General features: G+C 36.9%; 1 long non-coding RNA gene across 1 annotated transcript; it reads left to right on the forward strand.

The window, feature by feature from the left end:
• Window positions 1–5,381: 5,381 nt before the first annotated feature.
• LOC131066149 (uncharacterized) lies at window positions 5,382–12,298 on the forward strand. The gene is made up of 4 exons (XR_009111627.2): window positions 5,382–10,578; window positions 10,708–10,746; window positions 10,858–10,962; window positions 11,512–12,298. It is a non-coding gene; the product is annotated as an uncharacterized LOC131066149 (long non-coding RNA).
• Window positions 12,299–12,699: the final 401 nt, after the last annotated feature.

Consider the following 12,699-nt stretch of genomic DNA (forward strand, 5'->3'; position numbering starts at 1 on the left):
TTAATATCAAAATGACAAAATATTCAAGTATCATTTCAACAATATAAACTTAAAGTTTAATCATCAAATGGATCATCGAATTCATCCTCCTCCTCCTCCTCCCCCTCCTCCTCATTGACATTGACATTAGATGAGCCAATGCCACTTGCACTTGCACTATAAGTTGGCTCAATTTCCGAGTCATCAAGTGTCAATGCAAGAAACTGAGAAGCAGGGGCATCCAAATCAGTATGCTCTGGCTCTATATCCCACATCTTCTTTTCCCCTTGTGTGTAGTCATGTTGTTTGTGTGAAAGAAGATGTAGGTTGGAATGCACATATACTAAATTCTCTGCTCTTTTTGATAGCAGCCTATTGCGCTTTACTGAGTGGATGAAAGAGTATGTAATCCAATTTCTTTCTGAAGTAGATGAACGGGCAACCTATGAAGACAAAGTAAACAATTAAAGTTATACATTAATAAAAATAAAATTACTAGCAACCTATGAAGACAAAGTAAACCATAAATAAACTAAAACTTGTAAATTAAAAATTTTAATTAATTAAACTTACTTATGATAAAACTTTTATAGTGAGGGGTTGTAGGTGTTGGAAGCATGTGCCATGGAAGTAACACCAGCTATGAGGATCCTTCTTGGATCTATGACGAAGTGCATCAACACTTAGACCATTCCCATTTGCGAATTCTATGAACTCATTTGTAACAACATCTCGCAAATCATCATCGGGATATAGTCTAAGAAATGCTGCCTTGTACCCATCAGATACTTCTAGATCTCTCCATGGTGGAATCCTTCCTGGTTTATCAAGAAACTGATTGCTCTAGTATTTAGGTGTCAAGGCATAGGCAAGAAGGTGCAAAGGAGTGGTCATCTTATTCCACCTTTCTACAATAATTACTTCCAGTTCTTTGAAGAATTTCTCCTAGGGATCATGCTCTTTTTCATTTATAGTGACCTTTATTTTTTCAAGCATTGAGTCAATGCCATCATAAATCTCACCTATGCAAGGCCTATCCATGTCTGTATAGCGAATCATGCTCATGATGGGCTTAGTGATACTTAGGAGATATGTAACAAGATCCCACCATTTCTCATTCAATATTCTATCCCTAATTGGTGCTGATCACCATATTGCATAGTGCCACTCTAACTTTCACAAGTTGTCTTAAGACGATTGTGTTTCATGCAAAACGGGTCTCAGCAACCTATAACACAAATCAATGCCAAATGATTAAAAAATAAAGCCAAACTTTAAAGAAGAATACACAATATAGCTTACACAATGATATTATGAACATTGAAAATTAAAAAAAATCAGAAAATGTAAAATTAAATTACTGTTTCACTTACCTTCAATAGCTCCAAATTCGATTAGGTTCTAAAAATCCCTTGAGACATGTGGTGGTTTGTGATGAACATCTGGATGTCCTCAGACTCTACATACACATCTTTGATCCATTTTATTTTTGCCCAATCCTTTGTAGCATAAGATTGAGTGAATGTACCGCACAAGGTGTCCAAAAGATGTGATCATAGCGTTGCTCAACCAACAAACCAGCAGCTCTACAATTTTTTGCATTGCCCGTTATGACTTGGACAACATTGCGGGGTCCCACAGACTCAATGGCAGAGATAAAAATTTTTGCAACAATTTGTGAAACAAAAATAGTTGGAAAAAAATGTTTAAAAACCTACCTCTTGCAGCCAATGGAAGCTTGAAAATGTATGGAAATGATGCTACAACACTTGTTGAAGCTTCAAAAATCAGTCTTCAACTCCTCTTTGATCTTGGAAGCCAAATTTTGTTCACTCTTTCTTCAACATGCTCTCATAAAACGTTTGTTTGCAACACAAATGAGGTGAAATGAGTCAATAAAATGTTTTAGAAGTCAATTTTAGGTTATAGCTTTCACTTTTTACAAGGCGGAATTGAAAAAATAAATTAAATTTGCATTATTTTTGGACTTTACGGGCCGCCTAGCCGCTCGGGTTCGATTGGCTTGGACCAGGGTCGAACCACCTCTGGGTTTTTCGAACCTTGGTCGAACCCAGTTCGAACCGGATCCGTACTACGGACCCGGTCGAACCAGGACCCGTACCAGGGGGTCCCAGAGGCGAACCCGGTAACCTAGAATTAATTTAAATAAATTGAATAATTTATTTAATTAATAGGAGAAGGGTTTGAGGATGAATTAATTCGATATTAATTTAATTAACTGATTGTTGATGGTTAAATAATCAAATAAATAGTAAATATTCATTTAATTAAGTGGACAAATTTATGTGACTATAGCAACATATCCTCCTTAACCCATAATTTTTTAGGATTGCTTTGGACCCCCACGTTAGCGAAATAATCAGCAACATAATTGGCCTCCCTATAAGCGTGGGAGATGATACAACTATTAAAAAAATTAATAATTCAACATTTTTTTAATTCAATTGGGAGGTTAAGCACAAACCATGGCAGACAACAACAACTTTGGCTAGGTTATTTGTCTGATTTCCGAAAGGGAGCTCCATTGCTGAAATGAAGCCACCATATTCATCCCTTAAAACTGCCCCACAATCAACCAGACTTGGGTTACCCTTTGATGCCCCATCAAAGCTCACCTTCACCCACCCCAAATGAGGAAGTTTCCAAAAGATTTTAGTTCTAGGAGTACGGGGTTTCCTCAAAGGAATAGCAATGTTATAATTGAATCTCCAGTTAGAAGCACCTTGAACATCATTAGCTGAAAGAGCAACCCTGGGACGAACTAACACTTTAGTAACCTTGTTGATGTGTTTTTTAGGCACATGCGAACATAGAATAAAATACCCAAAAGTATCTTATCCTCTCTTGAAGAAAGCCCTCCCAATGCTAAGCCCTCCCAATGCTAAACTATATGATCAAGTGGAAGACTGCAAGGTTCCTAATGTCGGGTCACGGCTTGTGGATAAGCACAGTGGTTGATGTGATTGCTAGTAATCCAAGGGGACTTAATAGAATACTTGAATTTCTGGAACTTAGATTCTGATTACTTGAATGGAGAATAAAAAAAAGAGATGTGTTTAGGAAGACTACGCTACTCCTAAGAATTGAAGAGACAAAGAACGATTAGATGAAATTCAACCAAGCTTTGGTTCGCCATCAACGAACAACTCTACAAAGCTAGTGCAGTCTCCTATGGTAGGTACGTGATGTTTAAATTACTATCAACAACAAAGACATCATCAAGGCAATGCATATCCAAGTGTTAATAGGAATTGAAGTTAATCTCATTAAGAATTCCAGTTGACCACACAAGGCAAACTTACAATCAACAAATCGCTAGTGGTATGGATATATGAATTTCATCATTAATCATTCACAATTCCTTTCATTCATCTAAATGTTCATCATCTAACATGAAGATCCAACAAGAAACCATGCACTTGTAAAGAAACAACACATTCCACCATAATTTCAATGAAAATGAAGTTTATTTACAACTTTGGCAACAATTTCTGCCTTCTCCTCCTACTCTACTCTAGCTGCTATCTACTATTTGCTATTCTCGAGCTATTAACTATTTCTAAACCATTCACTATTCACTATTAACTATTCCCTATTAACCTTTACATTGATAAGTTTGAGCCTTATATAGAGAGCTCATTACAATTCAAAGGCTCAGATCGATTTGAGATCACTGGCCAAGATTACAAATGAAAACCTTGATTAGGGTTTGTTACAACAAACTTATCTTAGCCAATGAAATAATTACAATATTTGGACACGTGTCCTCTCTAGAATATTTGATCAATAGATAGTGGGGGTGGGTAAATTGGAGTTTGTGCCTCCATGGATGAGCTTGGTTCATTGCATCCGGACATGCTGATGTGGAACCTTCTGTTTGGGTGAGTAGTGACTAGGATGGCACCTCAGTTTGCTTGTAGACTTAATAGATTATCATGAAGGAATGTTGAGCAATATATCTTGATACTCAACATTCTCAAGCTTGCTCAATGTGGTGATGATGATGGGAAGCATCGTTATGGTTGAGTCAATCATCCATCTTTGCTTGCTTATCTTGTTGCCTTGAGATAGATGTATGACCTCTTCATGTCATCATGATGCAATGAGAGTTCTTGAATACCTCAAAATCCTTCTTGTGAAGTCACCTTCCTTGATACTCTTGTGCTTGCCCATGAAATCTTTCCTCTTGAAGACATCTATTTCCATGTTCCACTTTGAAGTTGTGAGGATTGTTGATACACTTTATAGCATAGACTCTTAGATGGTAGAATTCTAATCTCCCTTGTATGTTGGACCTTGACCTTGATGTTGAAATTTCCTCGGGATATTTGTTCCAATCTTCCTACAACCTGGTCCAATTGATTTCCTCCTTTACCACCTGCAAAACAAATAAATAGGTATCAAACACGCATAACATATACCTAATTTCATCCATCTTTTATTCCTTGTGTTCTAATTTTGTCTGATTTGGATGATTTTAACCCTTAATTGATGCACCTGATCGAAAGATATGTCTGATAGTGCTTAGGAATTTCTCTGATGTTGGAGGTAGATGAATGAATTTGCCTTATACTTGATGAAATTCGCCCTGATGACTGAATTTGCTCCTTTGCTGAGTAAGTTCGCTTCCCTGTTGATTGAATTTGCCACCTTGCTGTCAAATTCGCCCCTTATTGAGGATTAAATTTGCTATCTTGCTGATAGTAATAATTACTTCTGCACTTAGGATTCACTGCTCTGCATTTAAATTCGCTGTTTGAGAGGAAAGTGTTTTGAATTTTTGACCAAATGAGTGAATTGACTTAGCATTTTTATGTTCATGGAGGAAAGGATGTGTCTTTTGGGCTGAAGGCCAACCTAATTTAATAAAATTAAAATCATTTTTCCAAGGTGGCTGACTTGATTGGTTTTTTGAACATTTTCCCTTTTCAAATTCAACTTTTGGCGCCAAATGTTTGTGTGTTGCTGGGCGTGGTAGTTAGGAAGTTAGCTTCTAAAGAGGAGCAAAGGAAGTGCACTTCGCTCCTATAAGTGAGCTAAGGAAGTGCAATTTGCTCCTTAGGGAGAGTGAAGGAATTGAATTTTACCCATCATTTAGCTTACTTCTAGCCATCTTTTCATCAATTTGTCTCTTGTCACCAATTCATACCCTAAGTTTCTCATCCCCCTTGCGTGGAAACGCTTCAAGTGATCTTCAAAGCATGCCTTAGAAGCCATTTTGCTCTCATGAAGGAGCAAAGGAAGACATGTTTGCTCCAATTGAGGAGCAATGGAAGTACACTAAATTCGCCACTTAGCTTGGTTTCATCAATTTGCCTTGTTTTCATCAACCTAGTCTTTTGGGTTTTGCTCTCCATGTGTGTAGATGCGTCAAATTACCTTCAAGGAATGCCTTAGAAGCAATTTCGTTCTCATGGAGGAGCAAAGGAAGGCAAGTTCGCTCCAATTGAGGAGCAATGGAAGTGTACTTCGCTCCTATTGAGGAGCAAAGGAAGTGACTTTAAATCACCATCTCCATCTGTTCATTATCAAAATCATGATGAATTTGACTCCTTCAATGATCAAAACGAGGTTGCATTAGTTGAAGTTCATCAAATTACCCTTAAGTATGCAAAGGAAGCCAAATTCACTCCTAGGAAAGAGCAAAGGAAGACAAATTTGCTCGTAGGAAGGAGCAAAGGAAGTGACCTCTTACTTAGTCAAATTCAAGGTTGCTGGTTGAGAATTGAGTTCATTGCTTAACAAAGGGCATCATATGATGATCAAAGGTGGTTTTAGACTTTATAGAAGGTGAGGGGAGGAAGTTCGTTCCTAAAGTGGAGCAAAGGAAGTACACTTCGCTCTTTAGGAAGGAGCAAAGGAAGTGGAATTCGCTCCTAGGAAGGGGCAATGGAAATTTTCATATACTTGGTTAAATTTTGCCCCTGTGCAACCTACCTTTCAACAAAGTGTAATTAACCCTCTTGGATGACAAGGAAATCTTGTATAATCGGCGAAACTTCATCCAAGGGATTCGTATATCAAACCTCCTCACTAGTCTTGTTTGAATTGATACCTATCTCACATCACCTCAATTCACATCTCACATTTTGCTTCTATGAGGTCAAGGAAGTGCTACCAATGCCTTGGAAGAGCAAAGGAAGTCAGTGTCAATGCCATTGAAGAGCAAAGGAAGTGATTGTTAGTGCCATTAAAGAGTAAAGGAAATTTTCCTATACTTGGTCAAATTTTGCCTAAGACACCTCATTTAACATCTTACAAGCCAATGATGATGATCCAATGGAATGATCATCATATAATCATTCATTTCCTAAGCTTTGACAACTGACTAACTTCACTTAATCAAGAGAGAGAGACTTGACTTGATTTCCTCTTGAACATCTGAGAAACTACACCTCTTCAACACAAAGGCTAATAGCAAAGACTCTACCACTATACTAGAAAGCAAAAAAAGTGGGGGGTCCCCATTTGCAATGGGGCGATGTGTGAAAACGTCACAACAAACCCGACAATGGAAATTGTCCACAATTGCCTGAGAAATTTTAGAGGCCACAACCTGAGTAGACAAAGAGGTGTTTCTAAAGACATGATTGTTTCTCTCTTTCCGAATCCTCGATGCCACATGGTGAAGGTAGAGAGACCACATAAACAAAAGGGTAGAGATAGAAGTGGGGGGAACCCACTGCGCCCACAAATCAGCAAGGGAGGAGAGGAAGGCCCAAGAAATGTTCCAAAGAGCAAAAAAGTGAGGCCAAATATACCCCACAAAAGAACAGTCTAAGATGAGATGAGGAGCAGTCTCATAGTTATCACAACATAAAAAAAAATCTATTGTCTATAGTTAAGCCCCTTTTGCAAAGGTTGTTCAAAGTAAGGATTTTTGGTTGAAGGAGGATCCAAAAAATGATATTAATTTTAGGGATCAGTTTGGAGTTCTGAACCCCACCTAAAAAGGAGGGTGGTGATTGAAAGAAGACAAAAAGCCAAAAGTAGAGGAAATAGAAAAGTTGCCAGAAGACGAAGCGGCCCAGATAAGAACATTGTCAACAGAGTGATCTGAAGACAACCTGATCAAATTCAAGCTGCATTGTAGACTGCCAAGCTCCCCACTAATCTCATTAAGATCTCTCCATCGGCCATCTTGAAAGTAATCCTTAATTCGTGTTGTGAGGTTTTCACACATTGCCCCATTGCGAATGGGGATCCCCTACTTTTTAGGCCCTTCCGGTCTTTTGGCTTTGTTTTTGTGTCTTTTCGCAGCAGTCTCGTCAGTCTCTCTGCTTTGTGAGTGTTCGGAGGTCAAATTGATCAAGTTTGCTTTTTGTTTGAGCGAATTTGGTTAAGTCTAGGGCTTGTCCTGTCAATTTTAGGGTTTCTGTCTTTAGTCCTAGATTTTAGGGGTTTCTGTTAGGGTTTTGAAAAAAATGAACATATCATTGGAATCAGGATCCTTCAAGGAACCTCCCAATAAAATTTGAGCCAAAACGGTCCTATTTTTTAGGGATTTCACTGAGTCCTAGAATGTCTTCATTTTGCCAAAAATCAAAATTATCATTTTTAGTAAGTTTCTATTTTTAGTAAGTGCCTTCCTGATCTATTTTGTCCAAACCCTAACATTTTGAAGCACTTACTATTTGGGAAAATCTATTTTTGGCAGGTTCTTCATAGGAAAATACTGAAAACTGAACATCCCTAAGGATGCTGAAGACTGAACATTCCTGAAGATCATTTCTAAATCCGGAAGAGTCAGAAGGCAGACAAGTGTGATCAAAGTTTGGCCAAGTATGGGAACCAATCCAAGAATGGAAAGCTCGAAAAATCATCTGAGTCTGGAAATTCACATCAATCTACAAATGTCATCGTGATCCAGAAATGGCCTGAAATTTGACTGTCTGAAAAATTAAAAAATCTTCTAAAACCTAGAATTTGCATTATAATGCCTAGAGATCTGAAACCACTCTCAAACATCCTGCCAATATATATGAAATATAACTCAAAGCATAAGAAAGGAAAAAGACATATATTTCATATATATATGTTCTGATGAAGAGAATGAGACGGACTTGGTAGAAATCATCAAATTCCTCCACAAGCATGGAAATCCGCCCAGGGAAGGATGAAGGCGCCAAAGTTAGTAGTCAGGGAAGGATGAAAAAAAGTGTGAATTCCTCCACCTATGCAAAAATATGCCCTAGACTAGAGGAGGGCACTAAAATGAACTGTTCATGGAAAGATTGAAAAACGAGAAATTCCTCCTTGAGAAATAGCGCCCAAAGGTAAAAGGTCTTGGAAAACATGAAAAAACATGAAATTCCCTTCTCAAGCCAAAATCCTGCCCAAGAAAGTCAAAGGGCGTCAAAACATGGTCAACAAGGAGAGTGGAAAAAAGTGTGAATTCCATGCCTTAGGCAAAAATCCGCCCAAGACCAAGGGAGGGCGCTAAAATGAACTAGCCAAGGAGAGATGGAAAAATCATGAATTCCATGACCAAGGTGAAAATGCGCCTAGGCAAGGTAGAAAGGCGCTGGGGAAGAGTAGTCATGGAGAAGCCAAAAAAACATAAATTCTGCCCTAGGGAATAGTAGGGCACCAAATGGAGGGGATGAAGGAAAATGTTAAAAAACATGAATTCCTCCCTCAATGAAGAATAGTGCCTAGCAGTGAAGGAGGGGGCCAAAACACACAAGGCATGAAAAATGGAGAAAGTTTGAAATTACATAGCAGTGAAGAATCAATGCCCTGGTCAAGGAAAGGTATTGAAATGGCTAAGGCAAGGATGAAATGATGAACTCCACCATGAAGAGTGAGTTCCATGTCTAAGTTGGAAAACGTAAAATTTGTCTAAGGCATGAAAATCCAAGGGTCAAAGAGGAATGAAAAACATAAATCCCCTCGGGAAATTTTTTAAAATTTCCATTTTCATTTTTAGACACCAAACCTTATTAGAATCCATAAATTTTTATAGATTTGGAATCGTAAGAGATTTCTCTCTCTCCTGGACTCGAGACCTAAATTTGAGGAAAGTCCCTAAAAAATAGGAGATGGTGGAAAAACGTTGAAAATCTCTCCCAGAGCAAGGAAAGTTCGAAAAACTTCAAGAAAAATCACCATGGATCAAATTCTTCTCTCTTGAAGTTTTCTCTCTCGAAGGTTTTGTCGCCAAGTGGTAGCCGAGTCAATGCACGTTGAATTAATGAAGCATCTCTTTGCATGCAGTCGTCACATATATGGCATTATGGCAGATTCCTTTTGCATGCAGTCGTCACGTTCAGGAGATGATGGTGCATTTATGACATCATGGGCGATTTTTGCATGAGGGTACATTCATTGCATAGTGGGCACTTTTTGAATGTAATGGTTAATTAATGCTTTATGGGTGCCATTTTTGGTAGGATTGTAATTAATTGTACATGGGCTTTATGGGGTATTTATTGCTGATTCCCACCTTGTTGCATCTTGAGTGGAGACTCTTTTAGGGAAAACCCTAATTAGGGTTTTGCATGTAATCATGGCTTGAGGCCTATATAAAAGGGATACCCACTCATTTGTAAAGAGAGGGAGACTTATATGAAATTGTTGCGAGAAGTTTTGAGATAATAAGAGTGAAACATTGTTCTTTGATGGTGTCCGCTTACGGTTATTTTTTCAAAGGTTGCATGGTTTCACCTTCCTCACTTAGAGTAGAAGTAGTATAGTGCTTTGATTTCAATGGAAAATATGATGGTGTTTGATGAATTTCCATGGTTCATACTTTTGTCATCTTGTTTACTATAAGATGTGTAAAGTTAGCTTGAAGCCCTAAATTTGTGCTAAGTTCGATTGTGGACAGTTGTTTGGATTGCGTCGTTTTTGGGTATTCAAATGCACTTTCTCAATTTGAAAATCCTCTAGCATCCCCAAAAGATTGCACCGGTTCTTGCAGAGTTGTAGTTTATCTTGGCGAAGCAGAGCTTGGTTTATTTGGAATTTGTCCACCAGAGCACTATTCATTGTTTACAAACCTGATCCCATGGAACCTGAAGTCTAGCCATTGCTTTTCGTAGAGTTTTTAAGTGGGATTTTTTAATTGCTAAATTGCTATTTATATCCCCTCAAGTTTACTAAGCATTGGTCAGTTTAACAAGTCTCATTTTATGTGAATCGCCTAGTTTGTTTAGTTGCATTTTATATCAATAATAAGTTTTTAGTTTACGTTTTTTAGTTGTTTTTTTGGACCGCAAACCTCAAAAACAACAGTGGCTCTATTACTGCTCTGTTGTTTGTCAATTCAGATTTAACACATTCTCTGAGTTGTCAGCAAGCAATAGATAGAATTGGAGAGCTATAAGCAGGTATTTTTGAACAGTCAAATTTGGACAAGTCTCATTTAATGTGCATCATCTAATTTGTTTAGCTGCATTTTATATCACTGATAAGTTTTTAGTTTAGGTGTTTTATTTGTTAAATTCGGACTGTAAACCTCAGAAAAATAAACAGTGGCTCTATTACTGTTCTGTTCTGTTTTTTTTCAATTCAGAATTAATACATTCTCTGCAGTTGTCAGGAAGCAATAGACAGAATAAGGAGAGCTGTAAGCAGGTATTTTTGAATGTCAATTTTTTTCAACAGTAATCATTAACTGCTGTAAATATCAATGCTTTCAGGTTTCTTTTGTTTATATTAATTAAAAGATTAGGTGTTGTTTAATAGTGGATTTCAAAATTTCAGGCCTTGCTGTGTCTAGAGGAGAGGTTACAATGGAGAACTGTAAGCAAGTATATTTGAACATCGTTTTTAGATAGTCATATGTTGAATTTGATAAGCTATAATTTTCTTGTAAGGATAAGTATGAGCTACTGCAAATATGTTTGCTTTCAGATTTCTTTGTGAGCTTTCTATGGATAGATTTGGCTGGGTTGAATAGGTGATTCAAAAAGTTCAGGCCTTGTTCACTGTGTCCGGAGAAGGCTACAACGGAGATATGTAAGAAAGTATTTATGAATGCCAATTTTGGACAGTCATATGGTGAATTTGTTTAAGCTGTTATATAATTTTATGGACAAGTGTTAGCTGTTGTAAATATGATTGCTTTCAGATTTCTTTTGTAAATTTTTATTGAAACATTTATCTTGGTCGGATAGTGGATTTGAAAACTTTCGGACCTTGCTGACATTCTCTGCAATTGAGGGCTTAAGCAAGTATTTTTTAATCCTAATTTTGGAAAGTCATATAGTCAATTTGTTTAATGTCATTTTCTTTTATCAATTACTATTAGGTGTTGTAAATATGATTGCATTCTATTTTTATTTTATATTTTTGAATATTGATTATACATATCTTGTTCATATAAGCATCAAAACTAGATCAATACATGTTGCTTTTGAGGAAATACATTAGAAATAATCAAAGTGACATAATTTTGACAAATAACTTGACTGTTAATGCATGGACAAAGCATATAGATGTTTGTGAATTAGTGGAGGATGGAAGGTTGATTTGAAAAAAAAATTGACACTTTGGTGAACGTTGTAGGTGTGTTGATGGAGCTTGTGAGAACAAAGAAGTTCATGTTGTGCTGTGACAATAAATAATGTTAAAGATTCTCTTTTGTTTCTTAAAAGTCGTTCAACAATTGAGGGAATCCTTGGAAAGGCCTCTTAACCTTTCATCCAAATGTACCATTTATATTTGTTATTTTATCCTCACTTGATAACGAGGTTGTCCTACTTTCAGGTGGAACTTTAGCCACATGTTGGATATTTTGTAATGTGCGCAAGTTGTAAGAGTTTAAGGATAATTTTTTTCTGTGTGTCTGGTGCAGGAGCACCTAACACAAAGGCACAAAATGAGTCTATAAGAGGATAAAAATCAATTCATAAGTATATTCAATTACATTTTCATTTGTAATGTCATTTTGAGTCAATATAAATCAATATGTAAGGCTAAAAGAGCCCATTGTAATGAGTTGTCCAAGTTGTCCTAATAAGGTCTTGAATTAGTCATTTGGTAAAACTTGCATAAAATAACCTTTGAGGGGTAAAATGGTGACAAAAATACATTATTATTCCATCCTAATATGTTTTGAAGGTTCTTTTGAAGGTTTAAAGTCATTTGAGTCAAAAGTTGTAAAAGTTGTAAAATGCAACTTTTCAAAAGTTGTATAAAGACCAAAATGGGAAGTTGTATGGTCATAAGAGGAAGTTGGGTAGTTGTAACTTCCATGTGAAGATGAAAAGGCTATAAAGGTTCTTTAATGGTCGTTCATAAGAGGATGTAAAAGTTGGAGAAGGAATTGGAAAGCATTGGAAACATTTTGGTATCATATTTTCATTGTTTCAATCTCTTGTTTTGTGGTCTTGAAAGTCTTTCCTCTTGTTTCCAGGCCTTGTGCAGCCATGTACAACCTGGAAACAGGTGTATTTATATCATGATAGTGTAGTATATTGAATAATATTTCCATTGCTTTTGGTTTGAGTTGATTTCATGCATTTTTGAGAAAGTTATGAGAGTTTTGGTGAAAACCGTTTGGAACTACCCAAAACCTTGATTCACAACGACCAGTTTTGGAAAAACCATCATAACTTTGGATTTAACTGTTGGATCTTTCTCTAATTTAGAGTAAAGTTTTATAACTATCATTTCTATAATCGGACCGGAGTGATTGGCTTGTGGATTAATATGTTAAGAGTTATTAATGACTGTTCATGACTATAATTTCAT

The sequence above is a fragment of the Cryptomeria japonica genome, chromosome 1 (assembly GCF_030272615.1).
Source record: "Cryptomeria japonica chromosome 1, Sugi_1.0, whole genome shotgun sequence".
In the NCBI taxonomy this organism is placed as follows: Eukaryota; Viridiplantae; Streptophyta; class Pinopsida; order Cupressales; family Cupressaceae; genus Cryptomeria; species Cryptomeria japonica.